This window comes from Cylas formicarius, unplaced genomic scaffold, assembly GCF_029955315.1.
Source record: "Cylas formicarius isolate icCylForm1 unplaced genomic scaffold, icCylForm1.1 PGA_scaffold_25__1_contigs__length_1324815, whole genome shotgun sequence".
Lineage (NCBI taxonomy): Eukaryota > Metazoa > Arthropoda > Insecta > Coleoptera > Brentidae > Cylas > Cylas formicarius.
The window spans coordinates 374,129-401,075 of NW_026844294.1; the positions used below are offsets into that span (position 1 = coordinate 374,129).

The following is a 26,947-nucleotide window of genomic DNA, read 5'->3' on the forward strand; positions in this document are numbered from 1 at the left end:
CCTAGGAGATAATGCCATGTATATTCCAGTCCATAGAGACCCTACGTCGTCAACATCAGTGAAAAAAATTAAAGAACAAGCCCTTAGTATTATGGCTTACCGAAAGTCCACTAAGAGGACTGCCCACTGTGTCCCATAGTGTCCTGTGTCGGAGAAACTACATTGCCATTAGCATGTTTCGTTGGTCAGATTTTGAGCGCCTCTTTGGCTGAATTTCATTAAATTTAGAATTAGAAACACATTCGAATTTGACGAACTTGTTAACGGTGTTCAAATACCTCAGGACTTTGTGCTTGTTTCTTTTGATGTGGTGTCTCTTTTTACGAATATCACCCTAGAGTTAGTATTGGCAATTTTAGACGAGCATTTCAACAGTTTGTTGATATGGTTCGCTTCCTATATAGTAACAATTTTTTCACCTTTAACGATGCTTGGATCCTTCTCGATTAAATCAATTTTAAAGGAAACCAACCTTTCATTTGCCTACTTGGGATGAAATAGCATCAAAAATGCATGGTTCTAGATATTTTAGTGCTTTAGATGCAACTCAGGGGTTTCTCCAGATAAAATTAGATAAAGAAAGCTCTAAACTTTGCACGTTTGCGACACCTTTTGGTAGATATTATTTCCGGAGATTACCCTATGGTCTTTCATGTTCATCTGAGGTATATCAGCAACGCATGCAAGAAATTTTTGGAGACATAGAAGGCTGTGCAGTTTTTATAGATGACGTTATCTGCTTTAGTAACTCGATTTCTGGTCATAATTTAATTTAAAGCGTGCTGCACAACATAACATTCGTTTTAACAAAGAAAAATGTAAAATTCTATGTCAAAAAGTCTCCTATATGGGACATGAACTAAGTGAGCGTGGCATAGAGGTAGATAGATCTAAGATTCAGGCCATTTTAGACATGCCAAGTCCAGGAAATGTCAAAGATATTCAACGTTTTTTGGGTATGGTCACATATATAGCTCGCTTTGTAGATGGTTTGTCTGAAAAAACCTCAATTTTGCGTTCTTTACTGAAAAAAGATGTAACTTTTCAATGGTCGGGTGAACATGAGAGAGCACTTCAAAACTTAAAGTCAACTTGTAGCGGGTTCAATTTGTCATTGGCTACTTGGACTTATGTTTCTCACATGTAGGTTAATAATGCTCGGAGACTACCTATTAAATGTTTTATTCTCACAATTACACACTGTCTTAATCCTCAAAGCTACTGGTATTGCTAATTATTCTTCACTACTTCATTCTGTTCGAACACACTGTAACTGTTTAATTGCTTGGTGTGGTTTGCCTGTCCTAAAATAAATGTAAATAAGTGTAAGTCCTTGCATTTTGGCTGCAATTTAAGATGTTATTGCACGAGACGATCGTCCTGTATTCCTTCTTATTTCCGAACTAACGGCAATTTCCATTGTTGTCCCTTGGTTTCATTTATTTACACTTGTTGCTTTTTGGAGAGGTTATATTTCAATCCTCTGTCAACGCGAATGCACTCGGCCATTCGTACAGTTAAACACTCGAACTTTGGCACACGTTCGTCTTCGATTTCCTAAGACGTTACTCCGTAATCTCGTTCATATATGTGTATTAATTGGTTTTTATTGATAATAGCGAGTAGCATTTAGATAATATTTGCTCTCCTTACGTTGATTAACTCCTGTCATTATTGGCCCATTGACCCTAGTGGTGTCGGAACCGAACATCGTATTGCCAGCACCATCGGTCTCTTTTTTTGGAACTTTGTGAAACTTCATCGATCTTTCTTTCTTCGTATAGAAGTTGCGGATCGTCGTCTTGTTGGTAGTATGTTGCTTGGACGTCCCCAACATTACAGCTTAGGCTGGATTAAAGCTAACCAACCTAGCACCTGGCACTCTTCACCGCCACCCACGATCATCAGGCGGTTCTGGTTTTTGGTTTTGATTTTGGTTTTCGATTTGGTTTTCCTTTTGGAACCAGTTTTTGATTTTTGGACTGGTTTTGGCTTCCCATTTGGTACTGGCTTCCCCAGTTCCGGTTCAATTGGATTTGGTGCCTCCTTACATCGTGGACGGCACGTGTTATGAATTCTGCAACCCAAAAATTCATCAAGTCTTCAAGTTAGCTCGGTTCAGGACGTTGCAGTGCATATCTCCTCGTCCAAGAGTGATAAGCATTCGTGCCTATCCCACTGACTGGTGAACCCGTAGGCTGTATACAGAACAGCCATCTTAGAGCTTGCCCGACTCGTTCGTTGCTGGTAACTGGAGGATCACAGATAAGCCTCTATTTATGTTCCGGTTAATTTTATGCCTATTAAATACAAATTTCAATTTTTAAATATCAATATAAATTAAAGAGCTCAGTTAGGGTAAAGATAAAGCACACAATTATAGAAACATTTTTTTTGTAAGAATTATTTGTAAACGATCGATCGTAACCAAGCTTCCTGTGATTAGTGTGTACTTGAGCCAATATATGGAGATTTAAACTGACGTGCCGGTCTTATTTATTAATTATTTATTTGGTTTTTGGTTATTTGGGTTCGAACTTTGTTAACTTTGCGAGTTTCTTTGGTGGCTAGTGAGCAAGGACACTAGTCACTATCACTAACTTATAGTATAGGTTGAGGTTTTGTCCTAGCTGGCGCCCCGGTTTCCAACCTTTGATTTACTTTCTTTTTTTATACCCCGCCCATGTTTTGAGAAACTGAGCTGCTTGGGCCCTATACTTACTGCTTCCAATCGGTAGCAAAGTGAGCAAAGTATAGTAGGATTGCTTCGGTCTCCCCTCCACTTTCAGTGGAAAAGAGACGTGGCAATTTTTCTGGCGCCCAACGTGTAATTTTTTTTTAACGCCCAACGTGTACTTTTTTTTTAACGCCCAATGTGTACATTTTCTGGGAATTTTTTAGCACCCAACGTGTAAATTTTATTATTTTGTAGGTTCGTTGTTTTTATAGCTTTTCAAATATTTCTGGCAATTTTTTATAGTTTATTGAGTTTTGAATTAATGGGCCGTCAGTTTGGATTTGTATATTGATTCGAACTGCAAAAAAATACTTGGCTATATTTTTGAATTTGAATTTTGAATCAATGCGGGGTCACTCACATATTTTTGCCAGCGAGTAATTTTGAATATTAGTTATTGAAGATTTTGGGTACTTAGCACTAATTATTTAATTTGTTTTTTTTTCATTGCTCTCTATTGGTGGGCCAATTTTTAGAGCGTGTAGAAGAACTTCGCCATGCCCGTAATGTCTCAGAGGCCGATCTTTTCGCTTCCTCTTTAGATCTTTTTCAGGGAAAAGCACTACTTTGGTATAGGTCTGTTATTAAAAGGTGTCAAAATTGGAGAGAACTTCGTCAACTTTGTATTTCGCATTATTTACCACCAGATTATAAATCTCGTTTATTTGGGGAAATTTTATCCCGTACACAAGGTCCCAACGAAACAAAAGTGGATTATCTCGCTTGCATGAGTACTATGTTTAGCCGTTATGGCAATGTTCCCGAAGAAACTCAGGTCGATATCATTTTAAGGAATTTGGCTCCATTCTACGTTATGCAACTCCCAATTGTAAGCTCTCTTAATGAACTTGAGGCTGAATGGCTAAAACTTGAGGTTAAAAAGTTCCGTGCGGATCACGATAGACCTCCCACTCGTAGGTCAAACCAAAGTTATGTGGAACCCGAACTTGCATATTTGTCAGCATCCACTCAGGAGTTGTCTTTAAATATATCCGAGGTTCATGCTGTTCAAGCTACTTCTTCCTCAATGGTTTGCTTTAACTGCAATCAACCTGGTCATTCGTTTCGTAACTGTTCTGCTCCTATTAACAAGCATTGTTTTCGCTGTAAAAGATCAAATGTCACCGTTCGCACGTGCCCGGAATGTTCACCTCGTGCGGGAAACGATCACAGGAGGAACTAATCGGTCGAAATAGTACCTCCAGCTCTTTGCCTTGTTCGACCAATCATGTTTTTCCTCATAAAGCATTACTCGATTATGTCATATCTCATGCTGATAAAGATCAACGCCCTTATCTTGAAATCACCATATTAGGGAAAACTATTTTAGGAATGCTTGATTCCGGTGCTAACGTTACCGTTGTTGGTCAATCTGGTTGGGAATTTCTTCAGGACTTAGGACTCAAGATTACCTCGCCACCTGTCTCCGTTCATGTTGCCAATGGACAGTCTTGTAAAAGTTTAGGTCGAGTACCAGGGCCTATGTGCTGGCTAGATAAACTTTGCCTTGTCGACGTTTTGGTTGTGCCAAGCCTTCCCCATCCTTTGATCTTAGGTACTGATTTCTGGACGAAAATGGGTATCGTCCCTGACTTGCGCCGTAATGAGTGGCATTTCTCAAATGAGCCTTATGTTTGTCAAATGAATACTGTCTGTGACGTAGTAGATCTGTCTGTAGAACAACGTAATTCTCTTAACATCTTGCTTGATGAGAAGTTCTCAAAAATGGGAACCACTTTAGGTCTTACTAATGTGGTTGAGCACGAGATTATTGTTGAAGGTCCGCCTATTAAAGAACGAAAGAACTGACAAAAATGCTAGAACCTGATGTTATTGAACTATCGAAAAGCGCTTGGTCTTCCCCGATATTAATGGTACCAAAAAAAGATGGAACTCATCGTTTTTGTGTTGACTTCAGGCGTTTGAACGCCGTTACAAAAAAGGATGCATATCCTATTCCTTGTCTCCTCTATACTTGATAGCCTCGGTGGTGCAAAGTACTTAAGTTCCCTTGATCTTAAATCTGCTTTTTGGCAAGTATCAATTAAGGAAAGCAGTCGAGAATATTGTGCTTTCACGGTCCCCGGTCGTGGACTTTTTCATTTTAAAAGAATGCCATTCGGATTAACTAATGCCCCGGCAACCTTCCAAAGGTTGATGGAAAAAGTGTTAGAGTTGACCTTCAACCCAATGTTTTCGTCTATTTGGATGATATAATTATTATCTCTTCAGATTTGAGTCGTATTTGAGTATTATTGGTAAGGTTTTTGATCGTCTTCTAGAATCTGGTCTTACAGTCTCTCGCGAAAAATGTCAGTTTTGTAGACCGCATCTTAAATATTTAGGTTATATTGTAGATACAAATTTCAATTTTTAAATGTCAATATAAATTAAAGAGCTCAGTTAGGGTAAAGATAAAGCACACAATTATAGAAACATTTTTTTTGTAAGATTTATATATATATATATATATATATATATATATATATATATATATATATATATATATATATATATATATATATATATATATATATATATATATATATATATATATATATATATATAATGATTAAAAGTAAGCTTTGAATTTTTTAATCGACCACCAACTCGTAGTAAGCCGCAAGAATCGATAAAGGGTTTCGATGATAATAGTTTTGATTTTGTTGATAAAGGTTTATTGCTTTTTATAGCGACAAACATTTCCGATTGTGCTAGTCTTAAAGTAACATTCATCGACCTTTCGATATCTTCAACGCCTATATTTCCAAAATTTCGGTTTTCTTTCTTAACCTTGCAATTAGAATAGAATCTAAAGCATATTGCTATGATACGTTGTAACCTATATAAGGACGAATATTTTTGGAAAATCTCAAAACCTTTTGCGGATGTAATTGTTAAAACTGTTTTAGTATTTCTTTTTTCGGGAATATTCGATAACTTAATTGTTGCTTGAGGTCATGATTTTTTCTCATTAGCAAGCCACTCGGGACAGAACCACCAAAGTTTGAGATTGATCAACTCTGACGGCCTGACACCTCTAGAGACAACGTCAGCGGTATTTTGGTTTGAAGGAATATGATTCCACTGTGAAGTGTTTGTTTTTCTTTGAATGTCGGCAACTCGATTAGCTACGAATATTTTTAAGGAACTTGGAGATAAATATGCTTGAAATAGCTGAAAGAATGTGTGTTAGTGATTTTTTGGGATTGTTTGAAATTACTGACCTCGTATTTCAAAACATCCAAGTTTGCATGCCATACCAAACCTAAAGTCTTTTTTATTTCTTTTTCATGAACGTAATGTTTGTCTGTACTAACAAAGTTTTCCTTTTCAATTACTTGAACCGCGTTTGAAGTCCATTTTCTCAGAAAAAATCCATATTGACTTAATATTTCATTGATTTCAGTTTTTAATTTGGATGCTAGTTCTACGTTAGGAGCCCCAGTAATTAGGTCGTCCACGTAAAAATCTCGCATAATTACGGCTGATGAATCTGGATATTATTCACGATTTTCGATAGCAGCTTGTTGTAAAGCTCTGGTAGCTAAAAATGAAGCTGGACCAGTGCCTTGCGTCACTGTTGTCAAAACGTAATGAGAAATTGGAGATTCCGAATTTTCGCGCCACAATATACGTTGTAAATCACGCTGATGCTCGGATATTTTAACTTGACGATACATTTTCGCCACGTCAGCTGTTATTACAACATTGTGCTTTCCAAATCTAAGTAGTAGTGAAAATAAGTCGTCCTGTATACACGGACCGATCATTAATTTATCATGTACTTGAAGGACAAGATCCGTCAAAAACTACCCTTAATGCTGTTGTAGTGCTAGAATTATTAATTACCCCATGGTGCGGTAAATTAAAAATGCTTCTATTCGTTTCACTTTCATTAACGAATATTTGTTGCATGTGGCCAAGTGATTCATATTCCCTCTTAAAATGACTTAAAATCACGATTTCTTTTAAACTTTCTTTCAATAGAATGTAACCTTTTCAAAGCGGCATCAAGAGAGTTGCCGATTTTGCCTGCTGTTTCTCGGATAGGTAATGTTACAATGAAGCATCCTGTCTTATCGCGTTTTACAGTTTCCGCAAATATTTTTTCGCAAAGAGTTTCTTCCTCGGTATAATGTTTTACAAAAGAACATTCCTCGATTTGCCAGAATTTTTCCAGCTGGGTTTCTAATGTTCGGTTAACTGATAAATGACAAACAGTCTTTTTTGTATTATAATTTAAATTTAAAGGACCGGAAACGATAAAACCAAATACGGCGTTTTGAAGAGTTGGGAATTTTTCAGTTATTTTATCGAGAATTAAAAACGTTAGTTTGTTTTCAAAATTATTTTCAATCGATTTTATTTTAGCACGCGTTTGATTTGCTATACTGGTCTGTGTGCTACCAACACCTACAACGGGTGTATTGATTTCAGCGCAAGACAAATTTAATTTCTTTGTCAAATTTTGCGTCACGAAATTTGACTGTGATCCGCTATCAAGTAGCGCGCGACAGGGTTGCCAACTTCCATCGCGATCTTGAATTAAAATTGTCGCTGTCGATAAGAGAATTTCTTGAGGTTCATTTTTAATGTTGTGGTTAACTATTAACCCTACCGATTTTGACGTGTTTTCAGCTGAAGTAGATTTTAAATTTTCAACAGAATTTTTTTCCGAAATTTCAGATTTGGCATCTACATGTAGCATCGTGTTGTGTTTTTTCGAACATACTTTACATCGCTGAGAAGTGCAATCTGTAGTGGTATGATTTGAACGCAAGCAATTCGAGCAAATTTCAAGTTTTGTAATTTCAGATAATCTCGAAGCTACCGGTAACGCTAAGAATTTTTCGCACCGATATATTCCATGCGAATCTTTACAAAAGAGGCTTTGATTGCGTTGTTGAATATGATTGAACTTTTTTGTTTCTCTCCCCAGAAAGTTTGTTTTGTTTGATCAGATGTTTTTTGTAACTTGTTTTCAACCTTTACGTTAAATTCAGTGGTTTCCAAAAGTTTGCATCGATCGTTTAAAAATTGCAAAAACTCTTCCAAGGTGGGACTTGTCAACCTTTTGTTAATGATAAATTCCTCCCCAAGATTGGATGTTCTCTGATCAACCTTGTTGATTATTAAATAGATTAATAAAGGATCCCAGTGCTTAACTGGCTCTTTTAATACTCTAAAGCGCGGTACCGTTTTTGAAATTCATCGACAAGCTTTCTGAGACTAACTTTGTCCTTGGAAACCATTGGTAAATTAAATAAACCTTTGATGTTATTTTTAATTGCTAACGTTTTGTTTTCATAACGCTCAGTTAATAATTTCCACGCTATCAGGTAGTTGTCGTTTGTTACTTGAATGGATTCCAAAATTTCTGAGGCATCACCCTTTAAACATCCTAGTAAGTAGTAAATTTTTTTGATATTGTCGATATTTGGGTCATCGTGTATCAAAGTTACAAATAGATCGTGAAATTGATCCCATTTATCGTATTAACCATGGAATTTAATGAGTTCGATTGACGGAAATGATTTGTTAAAATTTGGACTACCTGTAACATGAGAATTTACCGACTGAATTGGACTTTGCGTTTGTATTTGAGCCATTTTTTGATCATGATATCGTTCTACTAACATTTTGGCCCGACCTACGGATTCAAAGTACTTTTCCTCAAAATTTTCGCGTTCACTGCTCTTATCCTCGTTCTAACAGCTCTGCTCCGATTGAACTTTGTTAAATGCCGATTTGTTCTAGCCGCGAAATTAAATTTGCAATTTTGTCATCCGTGAATTTGCTGAGAAATGCCGAAAAACGAATGAGCGTTGCTTTGATTTGACCACGTTCATGTATCAAATCTTTAATTTTTAATGCGTTTTGTTGTTCGAAGGCTTGTGATTCGTTCATTTTCGGTTTTTTGTTTACGTTGCTTACACAAACCGACAAATGCTAAGGATGTGCAAGGGATTGTAAAGGAACAGACTTACAGTTTCTAGTTGACCGTCTGATGACTGACTGATGATTCTGCACTCTACTCTCGCTTTTGCTTCTTTTTCCTTGTGATTTTACGATGATTGAACTGTTTTTCCATGAAAACCATTCCGCTGAAGGACCATAATGTGTGGGATTCCGATTAGTGACCCGTGCTCTCGTTATTGCATTCGATTAATCACTACCAAAATTTCTTGATAAACTAAATTATATTATGATAAATTATATTTTCTAAAGAAAACAAAGGACTAATATTCTTTAAATTAATTACTTAGCCCGGTACATGAATGCTGACTCTAGCACCTTTTTGCGACTTCTTGCCAGAGAGACTTATCGAACTGTTTGGACCAGTCTGGATCGGCATCGGATCAAAACATTCCAGGGGCCGGCGGCCTACGATGGACTCGCGAAGCCGGGTCACGCGCCTACTATGTTGCGTTGTAATACCGAACATCTACAAATGGGGTTATTCAAGTTTGTGTTTCAATATCCTTCGTTGATTGTTAGACGCAGGAAGGGGGAGAAGTTTGGCTTTTGAGAGTCAGTTTACTTTTCACGTTCAAGTGTAGAGCATCTGCCAAGACAAGCGTAAGTCATATTTTGAAGTATTTTTTCATTATATAATGGTTTTTTTCGATAAATAAAATAAAAACTTTTCTTATGCTCAATTAAATAAAAAAATATCTACTAGTTTATTTTTAATTTTGAATTTATTAAGTTATTTTAAAAATTACAATTGTCATAAAAAATACACAAGAAGGAAAAATTGTGTAAAGTAAGAGGTTTATTAAACGAAATAAGTTTTTTGTCCATAGGCGTACAAAGAGAAAAGTTGGGAATACAATACTATACCTTTTTATGTACACAATCTTCATGAAAATTATATGTAACTCGCCACAGTAAATAATAGTTTCAACAAAATATGTGAAAAATTGGGAAAATGTTATTTTAATAGTAAATTTTAACGCCCTGTATTTTAGAAATTGGTCTCGAAAATAAAAAATAGCTTAATGAAAGTCACAATATTTTTCTCATATTTCGACTCACCCCGTACAACATATTTAAATAGAATAATAGTACATTATGCAACAGCGGAGAGAGTGTTTAATAATCGAGTGACTTAGAAAGTTTGCCAAACGTGTTGCATATTATACTTTTTCTACGACCGTTGTATTAGTCTGTATTGTTAATAACGAGTAGTGTTTTTTCAACTCTTATTATGTAGTTATTTATATAAAGAATACTTAAAGACTTTTCCTGAAGATTTTGTACCTTCGACCCGGTGACTCCTTGAAAAAAGAAAAAATGGTAAATAGAGATATATATCTGTATACCGAGCTTGTGGCCGTCGTTGGTAGGTTACGCTTTTCAAAATTGGGTACTTGAAATTTCGAGTCCCTATCGAATTAAATTTAAAAATTTACATTACACTCGTCGCTTTCAACAATAATATGACTTAACATTCTTTTTTACCGTTTATTACATTTTTCGATTCACTATTTGCTTCTCATTATGCTTGCTTAATGTTTACCATAAATACCTAGTTCAGGTTCAATTTTATCATTTTTTTTCTCCAAAATATGATAAAACTAAAACTTTAACTTAGCTGCCTTAGGTCAGATTTATCTAGATAAATGTGTTGCATAGTATACAGGGTGATTTAAAATTAACGATTCTGACATAATAAACGCAAAATTCTAAAAGTTTATAAAATTTCTTTTAAACAATATATAATATGATATAGGTATGTAGGCAGATTTTTCTAAATAACTGCCACAATTTTTTAAATATTATCTTAATATATTTCTCTAAATTAGCTATAAAACGTGTATTTTGTATAAAAATAATTCTTTTGAGGTTGTTATATGCCGAGCTATCCCTCTAATTTCTTGACTTGAACCGTCATTTTGTGGTCACACAGATACATTTTTTCATCTACGTTCTCAACAGCTTTAGTGCTGGGTATTTGTTCAGTGCTGGGGGTGCGATTTATTACCATAAATTTCGTTTTTTGACTTTTCAATTGACAAAGTTCACTCTCTCGACTCTCAATAAGTCTTGATATTTTCTGCTCATCTTTGGCCATTAGTGCTCCTTAAGATTGCGATTTTAAAAGATTTATTTCAACGTAGTTAAGCAATCGCAGTAATTTTGATATGTAGTGTGTTGAAAATAAAAAGAAACGGGGTTTCAAAATCTTCAATTAAACTGGAGGTGGAGGTGATTTTTTATTTTCACCAGTTGGGTCATCGTAAATCTGACATTGAATATTTAGCTTTTTATAGTAAGCTTTTTTAAAAAATAAATTAAATAAAAAATGATCTCTTGTCTTGATGTCATCCGTCGATCGGTTTCCGAAAAAATCTTATTTGTTTATTAGAACTAAATTAAAGAAATAAAAAAAAATATCTAAAGCTGAGATAGTTTGAAAATAAAAACATTCATTAGTTACACATAAAAGAACCAATCTAAATTTAATTTTTAAGTTTAACTCACCACTATATTTTGCTCATTTTTGGTTGGCATTTGCTGCTTTTTTAGTTTTTTATATAATAACTAACCAAAACTAAAAAAGAAGGAAGTTTCAACCAAAACTGTTCGGAGGCAAACTTGAAAAATTCAGTAAACTAAAATTTTTTAATTACACTATTATACAGACCAACAAATATTTTGTGATTTGGTGTTTTTCATATTTTTACAGATATAGGGACTGAGCTAATAGAAGTAAAATGTTTTTCGTTTGTGTCGTGCAACATTTTTTAAATTATTTTTGAGATGTCATATTTATCGGGAGCAAAGTAAGAAGTTCCACCAAAATATAAAAATTTGAACGAAGATGTCAGAAAGTAGCAAGATATTTCATAACTAACGGAAGAATTTTAAGTGGGGTGTCTCTAAAATAGTTCTATTTACCACTACTTACATTAATGTCTAAACGTCTGTCTTGTGGTTGAACAAGTAAGGTGACTTTATTGAAACAGATAAGACCGTGGAATCTACTTCCTGGTTTGAAAATAAGCTTATAGGAACGAAACCACTAGATCAATAAGTACACTTATATAAATAAAAATATTGATTGATTGATTGATTGTGAGCTAGCAGGACAATACAATATCCGATATTCTGGTTGTTGGTTAGATAGTTGGTTGGTTGGTGTTATTGATTTGGATTATCACTGAAAACAATCAATTTACAAATAGCGGGGGCAGAATCTCCCCTGATTCAATTTCTAGTAAATGACTACTTTTCATTCTTCCAGTTATCTTCAGGTCTTTTGTTTTCCTGATTTTACAGTTCTTCAGTTATAATACCCGAGATGTGGAGAAGACAATGCATGGCAATCAGTTCCAGCGAAACCAAATTAACCAATTAAGTGATTCGATCTCAACCACGGTTCTTGTAAATTTATATTTCGGTTTTTTTCTATGGGTATCCTTAATGTGTAAGTGTAAGGACACACAAGATTTGCAGTAATCGAATAGAAGTCCCCTTTAATTAGTTTTATAATATTACTCAGGTGCAAATAACGCAACTGGTTAACATTTATTACAAAGAGAAATATTTTAATTTTTGTATATGTATTTAATCTCATTTTAAAATATTTTTTCCTTAAATAAGAAATTTGTGGTGAGAAAGTATTCTTTATCAACTTTTTGTTTTTTTGTTTATGTATTGCTGCATTCGTTCGTTTTTAAGAGCGAAATAATTAACCAAAAGTTTTTAACTTTTGATGAGATTAATTTGCTGGCCCGCTGCTGCCCTTTTGCCAGGGTTATAAGCGACAAACTATAATAATATATAATATTTTTCTTAAAGCAAACTTTCATTTCTCTCTTATTTTTCGCATTTAAAGACAACCAACGCACAAAATTTATTCCACAGCGTGTTTTAATATTATGGTAAGTAGTAACATTTTCATGGCCAAAGCAACACTTAACGAAATGCTGTATATAAGTAAAAGTTATCTTATCCTCGGCAGTTTCTAAAAATTGTACAAATTGGACAAATAAAAAAAAAATACAATTTTACCAAATATTAACTTTTTGCATTATTGCGGAACTGTATTTATATGGTAATCAAATTGTTGGTTTTTGGATCTTTGAGGTAGTTTGGTTTGCCGATACCCGAAATAAACTAAAACTCGGACGAACGTCCACTGCTGTGGATCCGTCTATCGTCTATAACAACATAAGCAAAGAAAAAGTGCATTGGATTGTTTAATAGAACAATTAAACTAGCAATCTTGAAAATTTCAATACCAGAAAACTAAATGGCGACAATTTTGTAATCTATTAGAGCAGAAAGAAAACAAAGAGTCTATGATGGAGGTAATAGCTATTGACGAACACACTTAGGCGGGTATCACGTGTTTCTATAGGCTATAAAAAGCAACAATGGATGATGTAAATCCCAGAGTAGACCCAATTGCTGGTTCCTACAGGTAAAAATGGGTAATGAGTAAACGTACTTTTAACAGATTTTATATAGGTGTCCGTTTTTCTCCACCTCATCCTGGTCCTAAAAATTTGAATTTTTAAAAGCAATTAGTTTGCGGTCATCGAATTAATTTTGTAGTCAATCTTTGAAAATGATAAGTGGGATCTTGGCGAAACGTCTCCGAGACCCCAATCGGATATCAACAAAGGAACGGATAAAATGAATATTTATAAGAGGATAGAGTTCAGTCATCGGTTAAATTAAATGTGCAGGTGCTGCAATAAAGTCCGCTGTTCGTAATACACAGTTCACCACCAAATCAATGATTGCATTGCATTATTTGCATTAACGTCTTCTTCCTTTGCAACAAACGCGAAACCTTTAATTAGCACTTCGGTTATTCTGAATTCTCTTGACTTGTTGTTGCGACAAAATCTTAAGTAAGTCATTGTTTCCAGAGTAATCAGTATTCAGTATCAAATTTATTTTAGATCACGTCAGGAAGAACCGCCTTTGGCATATTTGTGATTGCGGTACAGTTACTTTTATAGCTGCGCGTGCTATATCACCTTTACAGCATTACAAGGAGTAGTTGTTGAGGTAAGTCTTTTGCATCGTTGTCGATCTTTGTTACTTGCAAAGGAGATGTTTATTGCCTTAAATATATTTATCTAAATGTATATAAAACCTTTACAGCATTGCAAGGAGTAGTTGTTGAGGTAAGTCTTTTGCATCGTTGTCGATCTTTGTTACTTGCAAAGGAGATGTTTATTGCCTTAAATATATTTATCTAAATGTATATAAATTCGTTGTAATGTACGGTTTGGTCACAATAATCTTGATTCTTTACACTGAATGACACATTTCTGTAATTTATGGTAATTTGGGAGGTAATAAAGACAAACATAAAAACATGGGTCTTAAACTAGACTTAACACGTAAAAATTAATATATATATATATATATATATATATATATATATATATATATATATATATATATATATATATATATATATATATATATATATATATATATATATATATATATATATATATATATATATATATATATATATATATATATATATATATTTTATATTAAAAATAAAACATATTTTCAGCACTTCAACAAAAAAAAAACAATTACTGGAACTTACTATAAAATATGCTATGCTATTCTTTCAACAGACAGTAAGCATCGATTTTAATTATTGATTGAAAAATGTTTTTTTTACAGCGCTTGTCACTTTTTCTCACTCGAAAAAAATATGTAATACGGCATATATGTGGTGACGAGGTGAAAGTTTTGCTAGGGCTGGATTTTGGAGGTGGAGGCCTTGGGTACATCACTAGGAATAATGATTTATCAAATAATATGAAATTGTAGATCATAACATTTTCTTCAAAATTCTAAAAGTTGAACTAGTTACATTCTACATTATCCACTCATTTTTATACCACTTATGAATTAATGTACTTGTTGAATTTTATAGAAAAATATTGTCTTGATTATTGTTATTAATGCAGTTCTGATTTTTGTTAATAATTTAATCCGATTCAAACTCTTCAAAGTCGATTTGAACAGTCTTGCCTTCTTCGAATTGTTACAGATTTTTCGACTGTCAGATGATGAGCGACTTTATCTCCTTTTTCGATCAAAGATTTAAACTAATAACTGTAGAAGTTTTACCTTCTATCATAGGTGTATTGCAAATTGTAACATTTTTGCAAGATATGCAAAGTTCTAAACTATCATTTCTAATGTTAAGAATTTTGAAGTACCTGATTTTTGTTGTAAATAAATACAAACAAATTATTAACATTATTCGGTTCCGATAAATGTTCTCTATAATTATATTTGGCTGAGTCAAGGTAACGCCTCTTATTGCTGTTATTATATATTTTGTGGACTAGGAATATTAAATTGGCATAGGAGTAGGAGACGCTTATCCAAGCGGGCAATCCATGTTTCTGTCGAAGTTGGTGTTTACTCGTTTAGAATCCAAATTTTCATGAGCAATATTGTGACCCATAGAAACGAGCAGTAGTCACTGGAAGCGAGATGTGATCCGAACTCCTGAAGTTTCTGGCTCGTTATTTATCATGTTTGTGGCTTGGTGTTGTCCCCACTGTCGTTATAATAAACAGTAATTTATAATAGAGCCTATGATAAAGGTAAAAGCTATTGACGAACACACTCTGGCAGGTATTTATGTTACTGAAGATGGCAAACTTTAAATTGTTGGTTTCTGCAGGTAAAAATGAGTACTTTTGACGATTTGTACATAATTGCCCGTTCTTCTCTACTTCTATAGTCTGGTCCTAAATAAAATCTTCAAGTATAGATACATAGAAACGAGCAGATAGTAGTCACTGGAACCGAGATGTGGATTTACAACGAACACACTCTAGCAGCGGCGCAGTCAAAATAAGAGTAGCGACAAATCTATCGGCGAAGTAGTCCAACTTTCGTCACGAACGAAAAGAGTTACAGCCAACATTTTATGATGTTCAATATTAAATTTTCATAGGAAAAGCGATATTGTTGCCCCTAGTCACTGGAAGTAAGATGTGGATGTGCAAGAAACTCCCATTCAAACAACTGAAGTTTCTGGCGAGTCATTGTTGATGTTGTTGACTTGTGGTTGTCCTGACTGTCCTTATTATTAATAGTAATTATTTCTGAAATTCTTCAAAACTCGAACACGGCGCAGTCAAAATAATCTACAGAAGACTGTTGCGACTACGAGGTGCAGAGTGCCGTTGCCTGAACTGAGTAGGGTAATATCACCGCAGAAGTAGTCCCAACTTCGTCACGAACGAAAAAAGTTACAGCCAACTTTTAATGGTGTTCAATATTAAATTGACATAGGAGTAGGAAACGCTTGTCTAAGCAGGCAATCCATGTTTTTCTGCTAAAGAAAGAGAAGGTTGTTGTTTACAATCAAAATTTTAATCAGCAATAACAGCAAACACAAATCTGTCGGAGATCTTGCCTCAAGCGGTCTCATAATTCATCGGATCCTCCAGAAAACTGTTGCGACTACGAGGTGCAGAGTGCCGTTACTTGAACTGAGTAGGGTAACATCAAGAAGGTATTCCCAGAAGTAGTCCAACTTTCGTCACGTGCAAACCAATTGCAGCCAACATTTAGTAGTGTTCAATATTAAATTGGCGTATGAATAGGAGACGCTTGTCCAAGCGGGCAATCCATGTTTCTGTGCTAAAAAGTGGAAGTTGTTGTTTACAAGTATAGAATCAAAATTTTTATGAGCAATATTGTTGCCCATAGAAACGAGCAGATGGTGGTCACTGGAAGCGAGATGTGGATACGAGGTGCAGAGTGCCGTTACCTGAACTAAGTAGGGTAACATCAAGAAGGTATTCCCAGAAGTAGTCCAACTTTCGTCACGTGCAAAAAATTGCAGCCAACATTTAGTAGTGTTCTACTTCTATAGTCTGGTCCTAAATAAAATATTGAATGTTTGAAAGCAATTCGTTTGCAGTCATCCAGCATAGTTTTTGAAAATTCCTTAATTTGCGTATGGTAAACCAAAGTAAAATTACTTTATTTACTATCAATATTATTTTCGTTAGTTACGAAAACTCGGGGTAAAGAGTTAATACCCGTCAAGACATTATTTAGATTGAAATGTTGAAATGATACATTTCTGAAATATTTTTTAAATAAAACTTGTGTATGTTATTTATCAAGTTAACTGTCGACCAAAACACAACCAATCCTATATATGTAGCAATGCGAAATCTGCAGGTTTAACACCAATTAAATTAGTATAAATATTTATTTTTAATTTGTGAAAACTATTTTTATTTGTTTTCTTCTGTGACTTCATGGTATCTTCCTTCAGCTGGTATAGTTGAATTTCCCTCTTTTGGAACTTCGTAGAGAGAGGAAGAAGTCATTAACGCAAATTCCACCCAAAATTAACATTTCTTATATGAATGGCATTCAATATATCTATCAAGACAGACATTCTGCATTTGGAAAGCAGTGACAGCTTTAATATGATTTATTAATTACCGTTTCCGTTTTGTCGTCTTGTGGGCGAATTATTTTTTTTTTAAGGCTCTTCTTGTTTGGCACATTTGGCAACCTCACGCCTGATTAATATTTTTCACTTGTTTTTGTTTATCTTCATTTTCTCTTAAGCTCGAATACCACCATTTAAATGAGACAATTTTGCCAGGATGATGTATTGAGAAGAAATTTTAGTTTTTCGACCCAGGCTCTATCAAGATGCGGCGCAGTCAAAATAAGAGTAGCGACAAATCTATCGGCGATCTTGCCTCAAGCAGTCACAAAGTTCACGGGGCCCTATAGAAGACTGTTCAGACTACGAGGTGCAGGGTGCCGTTGCCTGAACTGAGTAGGGTAACATCAAGGTGGCGCTCCCAGAAGTAGTCCAACTTTCGTCACGAACGAAAAGAGTTACAGCCAACATTTTATGATGTTCAATATTAAATTTTCATAGGAGTAGGAAACGTTAACTGAAGCAGGCAATCCCTGTTTTTGTTTCTAAAAAATTTCAAAATTTTCAAAATTTTAATTAGCAATATTGTTGCTCGTAGTCACTGGAAGTAAGATGTGGATGTGCAAGAAACTCCCATTCAAACACCTGAAGTTTCTGGCGAGTCGTTGTTGATGTTGTTGACTTGTGGTTGTCCTGACTGTCCTTATTATTAATAGTAATTTATAATATAGCTCATGATAAAGGTAATAGTTATTGACGAACACACTGTGACAGGTAATTGTGTTTCCGAAGAAGACAACCTTGCCAAATATATGTCTTTCTATAGGCTATGAAAAGCAATAATGGATGGCAGTAAATGCCAGAGTAGGCCCAATTGTTGGTTCCTACAAGTAAAATGAGTCTTTTAACAATTTTTATATAGGTGCGCGTCTTTCTCTACCTCGATAGCCTGGTCCTAAAATCTTGAATGTTTAAAAGCAATTCCTTTGCAGTCATCAAATTAATTTTGTATCCAATCTTTAAAAATGCTAAGTCGGATCTTAGCGAAACGTCCCCGAGACTCCAATCGGAACATCAACAAACGAACGGTTAAAATGAACGTTTATGTGAGAATCGAGTTCAGTCATAAGTTTAATTAAACGTAGAGGTGCTGCAATAAAGTCCGCTGTTCGTTACACAGCTCAGCTCCAAGTCCCGATATCGGTTCTTCTGAATTCTCTGTACTTGTATCAGGGTTGACTTTTAGTTAGGCTTAAAGACCGGATACGTCGGCGGCTATTCCGAAATCATTCGACTTGTCACCTCATTTCGATTTCGATTTATTAATTACCGTGAGATAAAAAGGCCCACGCATGTAACGATTTGTCGTTCTCATAGCAAATCAGGTTTCAACGAAATGCGGAACTTCTGTGCGAATTTTTTAAATAATTTTTTGTGTCGAAGGGCTCTTCTTGTATGGCACATTTTTAAACTTCACGCCTGATTAATATTTTTCCATCATTTTTGTTTTGCCTGCAGATCGCAGTTTTTTATTTCTGAAATTCTTCAAAACTCGAACACGGCGCAGTCAAAATAATCTACAGAAGACTGTTACGACTACGAGGTGCAGAGTGCCGTTGCCTGAACTGAGTAGGGTAATATCACCGCAGAAGTAGTACCAACTTCGTCACGAACGAAAAAAGTTACAGCCAACTTTTAATGGTGTTCAATATTAAATTGACATAGGAGTAGGAAATGCTTGTCTAAGCAGGCAATCCATGTTTTTCTGCTAAAGAAAGAGAAGGTTGTTGTTTACAATCAAAATTTTAATCAGCAATAACAGCAAACACAAATCTGTCGGAGATCTTGCCTCAAGCGGTCTCATAATTCATCGGATCCTCCAGAAAACTGTTGCGACTACGAGGTGCAGAGTGCCGTTACTTGAACTGAGTAGCCAATTGCAGCCAACATTTAGTAGTGTTCAATATTAAATTGGCGTATGAATAGGAGACGCTTGTCCAAGCGGGCAATCCATGTTTCTGTGCTAAAAAGTGGAAGTTGTTGTTTACAAGTATAGAATCAAAATTTTTATGAGCAATATTGTTGCCCATAGAAACGAGCAGATGGTGGTCACTGGAAGCGAGATGTGGATACGAGGTGCAGAGTGCCGTTACCTGAACTGAGTAGGGTAACATCAAGAAGGTATTCCCAGAAGTAGTCCAACTTTCGTCACGTGCAAAAAAATTGCAGCCAACATTTAGTAGTGTTCTACTTCTATAGTCTGGTCCTAAATAAAATATTGAATGTTAGAAAGCAATTCGTTTGCAGTCATCAAGCATAGTTTTTGAAAATTCCTTAATTTGCGTATGGTAAACCAAAGTAAAATTACTTTATTTACTATCAATATTATTTTCGTTAGTTACGAAAACTCGGGGTAAAGAGTTAATACCCGTCAAGACATTATTTAGATTGAAATGTTGAAATGATACATTTCTGAAATATTTTTTAAATAAAACTTGTGTATGTTATTTATCAAGTTAACTGTCGACCAAAACACAACCAATCCTATATATGTAGCAATGCGAAATCTGCAGGTTTAACACCAATTAAATTAGTATAAATATTTATTTTTAATTTGTGAAAACTATTTTTATTTGTTTTCTTCTGTGACTTCATGGTATCTTCCTTCACCCAAAATTAACATTTCTTATATGAATGGCATTCAATATATCTATCGAGACAGATATTCTGCATTTGGAAAGCAGTGACAGCTTTAATATGATTTATTAATTACCGTTTTGTCGTCTTGTGGGCGAATTTTTTTTTTTTTAAGGGCTCTTCTTGTTTGGCACATTTGGCAACCTCACGCCTGATTAATATTTTTCACTTGTTTTTGTTTATCTTCATTTTCCGGCAAATCGCGTTTTTTATTTATCAATTCTCTTAAGCTCGAACACGACCATTAAATCGAGACGGTATTGAGAAGAAATTTTAGTTTTTCGATCCAGGCTCTCTCAATAAGCGGCGCAGTTAAAATAAGAGTAACGACAAATCTATCGGCGATCTTGCCTCAAGCAGTCAAAAAATTCACGGGACCCTATAGAAGACTGTTGCGACTTCGAGGTGCAGAGTGCCGTTGCCTGAACTGAGTAGGGTAACATTAAGGGGGCACTCCCAGAAGTAGTCCAATTTTCGTCGGGAACGAAAAAAGTTAAGCCAACATTTTATGGTGTTTAATATTAAATTTTCATAGGAGTAGGAAACGCTTGCTCAAGCAGGCAATCCATGTTTTTGTTGCTAAAAAATTTCAAAATTTTCAAAATTTTAATTAGCAATATTGTTGCCTGTAGTCACTGGAAGTAAGATGTGGATGTGCAATTCAAACACCTGAAGTTTCTGGCAAGTCATTGTTGATGTTTGTGACTTGTGGTTGTCCTTATTGCCCTTATTGTTAATAGTAATTTATAATGTGGCACATGATAAAGGTAAAAGTTATTGACGAACAAACTCTGACAGGTATTTATGTTTCCGAAGATGGCAAACTGGCGGAATATTTGTCTTTCTATAAGCTATGAAAAGCAATAATGGATGGATACTTCCAATCGATGATGTAAATTCCAGAGTAAGCCCATTTGTTGGTTTCTAAAAGTAGAAGATGAGTCTTTTAACAAATTGTATATAGGTGTCCGTCTTTCTCTACCTTGATAGCCTGGTCCTAAAATATTGAATGTTTAAAGGCATTTCCTTTGCAGATATCAAATTAATTTTGTAGTCAATCTTTCAAATTTTCATGTTGGATCTTAGCGAATCCTCTCCGAGACTCCCATCTGACATCAACAAACAGTTCAGAGTTCAGTCATAGGTTTAATTAAACGAGAGGCGCTGCATTAAAGTCCGCTGTTCGTTACACAACTCAGCTCCAAGTCTATAATTGCATTGAATTACTTACATTCCTTTGCTACGCGAAACTCTTAATTAAACCCGATATCGGTTGTTCTGAATTCTCTTGACTTGTATCAGGGTTGACTTTTAGTTAGTCTTAAAGACCGGATACGTCGGCGACTCTTCCGAAATCATTCGACTTTTCTTCTCATTATCCCAATCGCAAGTCAATTTATTCCAGTCACCAAGTAATAGGCTTATTTAATTTCGGTATTAATTTTATTGGTGGCCCAGCACCCCGCTCATGTAAAAAGACAAAAACCGCTAAAAAGCTTAGAAAGGAAAGTAAACCGGACAGACCTAAACAATAACGACATGGCAAAGAAAAAGGATTAACGAATATAGGAATTTGGAACATACAAGGGATACGGAATAAAGACTAGGAAGTTTTTTCAGAAATGAACGAGAGATATATTGCAAAATTATCTGAAACCAAAAAAAAAAAGGGAAAAGGATGCGAAAGGACAAAAAAAAAAGAAAGTGACCCAGCAGAAATAAAATACAACCTGGAAAGTTTGGAAGACACAAGTACGATCTATTTATACAAACGATGTTTAGATGAAAAACTATTAGAAGACAGCAGAACAATAGAGGAAGAATATAAGCATATAGCTGATAGTATAAAACATGCAGCGTTGGAAGCACTGGGAAGATATGACATTAAACGAAAACCATATTGGTGGGACGAAAAAATTGAAAATAAGATCAAGGAAAAAAAGCAATTATACCTGAAATGGCTAGACAGTAAGGACCCAGTAACTAAAGAAAGCTACAAACAGGCAGACAAAGAGGTGAAGAAAGAAATCACGGCTCGAAAAAAATAACATCTGGATAAGAACCTGTGACAAAATCGACAAAACCATCGGAGAACAAAGATGTACAGAAGCATGGAATTCATTAAAGAGAATACGCCAAAGTGATAAAATAAACTTAGTGACCACAGCGATACCTGAAAAGGAATGGATAACTTATTTTAAGAACCTACTGCAAGAAAATAGAGCATTCGAGGAACAACCGCTCAATACAGCGTCAGAAGAAATCCAATTTCACATAGAAAAACTCTAAGAGACACAAATAATAGAAAAGCGGCTGGCGTGGGAGGTATTCCATCAGAGCTAATAACAAATCTGTTCCGAAGGTGCATAAATGTGGAAAATGTCCCAAAGAATTGGCAGACTTGTCATATCACACCTATTTATAAAAAAGGATCAAAGAGAGAGCCGAAAAACTACAGAGGCATTGCAGAAACAGGGAAACCTAGAGACACACTTATCCTTCATTGACTTGCAAAAGGCATATGACCTATACCCAAGCTGTGGAAAACAATGTTAGACATAGGAGTCAAGCCAAAATTAATCGAGGCGACAAAGAACCTGTTCCAGCACAACACTGCAAGAGTTAAAATAGCAAATATGCATCTAACAGAACTTTTCACCACTGATAAAAGACTACGACAAGGGTGTTGCTTATCGCCAACATTGTTTAAGATATATATAAATGAAAAACTTAAAACGTGGATAAGACAATGTAAAGGTATGGGAATAGCCCTAGATGAAAACCTCCTTATGACCCTCTTCTATGCTGTTGATCAAATAGAGATAGCCGAAGATGCAGATGATCTGAGCTATATGGTACGGAAACTGAACGAGTATTATGTCCATGCCGGTTTGAAAATAAACATGACGAAGTCAGAATACATGATTGTAGGTAATGGCGAAGTAAGAGATCTACCACTCGAAAACGAAAAAATGATAGGAGTAGAAAGATATAAATATCTGGGTGTAATATAGCAGTGTATATAGATAGCAGGGAAGAAATTCGGGAAAGAGTAGCAAAAGGAAGAAGATAATCCGATCACTTAACTCAGTACTATGGGAGAAGAACATACGGAAGACAACAAAAAAAATGAATGTACTCTTCCTTTGTGGAAAGTGTGACATTATACGGAGCGGAGATCTGGGATCTGAATAGAGACAATAAAAATACATTGTTATCTACAGAAATGGATTTTTTCGGAGAACCTTGGGCGTATCACGATTAGAAAGAAAAAGAAACATCGATATAAGAAGCGAAATGGAAATATAAAAAAACATTATAGAGGAAATAGAAAGGCGACAAGTGGTATGGTTTGGACATGTAAACAGAATGACAGATGATAGATGGCCAAAACGAATTTTAAAATGGACTCCCCCGCAGAGACGAACAGGTTATTGGTGACAATGTCAACAATTACTTGCATACCTGCGTATGCTATATCGCGACTATTTTTTTTAACGACACACATCCTCCTGAAGTTTCACTGTTTCGCATAATTATCTTTGCGATACATTCATGTACATACCGACTTTCCGCATTTTGTGGTATTCGAATTCTTTGGTGGCAGATGATTTTGATTTTGATAAAAACAAATTTTGGTTATGCGCATTTTGATTTTTGTTTTTGGTTGAATCGTTTTATTCAATAACGGGGTTGTTAATTTATATTAACATTGGCTGGTTATTGCTCTTTCGTAAATGGAAGCAGAAGTATAATAACAAATAAATCAATAAAATTTGAGGCAACCTGTGGAACCTGTGATAAAGAATGAAAACTTGAGTGTACATGTTCTTATTTCTGGCCGCTTCTTCCTTCCTTTGGATGCTATTTCAGTTTATTTGAAGTCGTGGTTGAACGTCGTCACCGATTTCTCGTTTCGGAAATGTTTTTAATGAGATATTGAGAGATAGAGTTTCTATTAGCGTCTTAAGTTTATTTCGTCAAACGAGATGTGCTGTTCAGAGTTTTGTTATTAACTGGCGTGTAGAGTGTCACATTGGATCATATTATTTAAGATACTATGTTAACTAAAGTAATCTTCATGATATATTTTTAACATATTTTGTCAATGTTTCGTTGTTCTCTCGTTTAATAACAATAATAATAATAATAATAATAATAAGCATAATAATTTTTATTGTATGAGACTGAGAATAATCTATTGAACAAATCCAATAAGACACGAGTTTTTCAATATCCCCACGGTGCTGGTGCAGGTGCAGGGGGAGTGTTTTTTTTCATCGTTAATTCGCATTGCTCTTCTTCTGGTCAATAAGTTGCTTGTAGGGTGTGCCCCGCGGGGCCCATAGTCGCGCTGACGCCCCCAGTGCTGGGGCGTGGTGAGAATTTTTATGCATTGCATACCTTATTATGGTGCAATTTATGCCAACAACTTGTTGCAATATGAAATAAATATTTCTATTAAAAGAAGAGAAACTATTTACCGGACCACATCTGTTTTGGACCTATTAAAACCTGTTCCGTAGACGTTTTGGATCTGTTGACATCTGATCTAGACCTGTTCGAGAGATGATAAGCAGACATTCTAGACCTAATTAAGATATGACTAAGAGCGTCCTCGCTAACATTAACTTACTTAAAATAAAATGACTGCAAATATTTTCTGGAGATATTATTGCTTATATTCTTGTTCACGTAAGTACTTGGAGATCGGTCTGAATAAGTTTCGAGTTGCTGAATACCTTCTTCACATTCCGTCAGCTGCTTTTCCAAATTATTCTTCAAATTGAACGCTTCACAAACTACCCACGACCAGCGCACTATTTTCTCGCTTGCGCAACACAGTTTCGACGAGAGAAACGTCAGACTTAACGGTTTCCTGCAATTCTTCCTTTTAAAAAGCGCCAATTTCGAGCTTGATCTTCATATCTTGCTAAGTGATAAGTTACCGGATTTGTAATCTAGACTTTTACGATTGTATACAATTCCGTGGTCCAGTTGGGAATATAAACCTTTGATGGACGCGTGCCAAACCAAAACTAGACGTGTTACCTTTTTTCACATATTTAGGTTTTATTCCGGTGGTTCTGAGCACGCTACTGTTATACTTTGCGGCCACAGAGCATAAAACATCGATCCATTTGTAGGTGCCGTTTAACGTACGGCAGCTTTCACATTAAAAAACTCTTTTCCCAGATCAGTTTCCAGAGTTTGCGGCCGGTGTCCTTCTTTGAGAATTTGGGTAAACGCTTTAGTAACTTCAACGCCGGTTTTGGTTTTTAGCGGTCAACACCACACGTATTTTGTAAAGCAATCGATCATTACTAGTATATGAATTGAAAGTTTTATTTTGTTTCGCGTATCAGCGAGTCCAGCTGAGCCAAATTCGCTTGCCACAAATTACCCAACAGTCGTATAATCGCATAATTTCTGCGTGCCGACTTGTGCAGCTCTCGGACGAGTTGCGCTTTCTCACTGCACATTGCTTTGTCGAATGCCCGTCGATTTAAATTAAACAACGTTGTTGATTGTATCGCTTGCTCAGTTTGTTCTAAAATATCTGATAGATTTCGCAACGTGGTATTGCTGTCCGAAAGATCCGGCCTACAGTCCCGGGGTATGTAATTACTAGTACCCTTACATCTTTGCCGACAATTTCCACAGCCTTTCGGGTTAAGCCCAGAAAAAAATTATCGTTTTTTGTGCCATGAACGATACCATAATAATGGTCAAATGTATGTTGGGTGTCTTTTACGCTGTCATCAATTTGCGGTAATTTATCAAATTCATTCAACCATTGCTTGCAGGCGGGAGGGTTAACATAATCCTGTATCGCTTGCTTAGTTTGTTCTAAAATATCTTGACAGATTTTCATTGCTTTGTTGTTGGATCGACGGAAAGGAGGTATCATGAAGTGAAGTTATTTCTGGTGATTTTGCACTCAATTTAACTTAGAACATATAAATTCACGTATAATGTGTTGCCGACCTAAAACCAAAACAAAACCGTATATAAAAGATCTTCCCGAAAATCTGGCATTTTTACATTCGATAATATAAATCTGAAAAAAATATTTATTGCAAATTTAATACACGTTCCTATTGCCATAAAATATATTTATGCAGAAGACTAATAATGATCAACATAATAAATAATTTTTGTTAAAACCAGTTGTATATTTAGTTAAAAAGTTACTTTATTGACCGTGTTGTAAATTTTGTCCTGATGAATTTTAAATATAATTAAATAATCCTTAAAAAGCTATTTAGCAGGAGAAAGACGATGTTATTGCTCAATTTTTTAATAGTTAATTTTTAATAGTTAACAACAAAATAGTGATCGAAAAAAAATGTTCAAGTCGATTAAATTATAAGGCATTTGAAACTAAGTTGTAGTTTCCTCCGTGAAACTTTAAGTCGAAGATTTTGGTTCATCTGTATAGTAATTTTCGATACGCAGGACAATACCTTCATCGGAATCGGTAAAAAAGGAACCGTCACTTATGTTTTCAGGCTCGACATCGCTGTAGTTATTTTCTATCACTTATTATAATTATAATCACTTCCGAACTGTAGCATTCCTCCGAACTGGGGGTTTGATCAGTGAAGTCCTGCTCAATTGTTGCACCAGCAGAAATCGAAAGTGCCCTGAAATTTTTTGTGGGTACCATACCGTAGATAATAAAAATGGTAATCTTGATGAAAGCCAAATGATGATGATGCTTTTTTAAAATTCTCATGTTGTCGTCAATGTTAATCGCAACAGATTTGCACAGTTTCTAATCCATTTTGAAGTCAATGTGGTGTTTATGATGTTCGAAGTGGTTTTGATGGAGAATCTCGGCAAAGTGGACCCACACGTACGGCAGAATGTGAATTTTTTGGTTTTGTTGAATTGAATGTAATTTCCCCCGATAGCTACGGGTGGGTTCATGACTTTTGTAGTTTCCTCCGTGAAACTTTGTGTCGAAGTAATAGTCGCTCATTATTTCAGGGTCGACCTCATTGTAGTCATCTTCAGTATTTTTAATAACTACTTCCAAATTTTTATCTTCCGCAGATCCAGGCGTTTGATAAACAAAGCCTTCC

The 26,947-nt window shown here is 35.3% G+C and overlaps 1 long non-coding RNA gene across 17 annotated transcripts in view; it reads left to right on the forward strand.

Moving 5' to 3' along the window:
- Window positions 1-15,809, forward strand: part of LOC132697597 (uncharacterized) — a 45,944-nt gene extending 30,135 nt beyond the window's left edge. For 7 of the 17 annotated variants that reach the window (XR_009618229.1, XR_009618219.1, XR_009618228.1 and 4 more), the window contains 6 exons: window positions 7,427-7,503; window positions 7,556-8,144; window positions 9,007-9,319; window positions 13,028-13,608; window positions 13,660-13,768; window positions 14,408-15,808. This is a non-coding gene — a long non-coding RNA (uncharacterized LOC132697597). Of the gene's footprint in view, window positions 1-7,426; window positions 7,504-7,555; window positions 8,145-9,006; window positions 9,320-13,027; window positions 13,609-13,659; window positions 14,100-14,407 lie in introns of those variants that run through there. The other 10 variants (XR_009618225.1, XR_009618221.1, XR_009618226.1 and 7 more) reach the window with 10 other exon arrangements.
- Window positions 15,810-26,947: the final 11,138 nt, after the last annotated feature.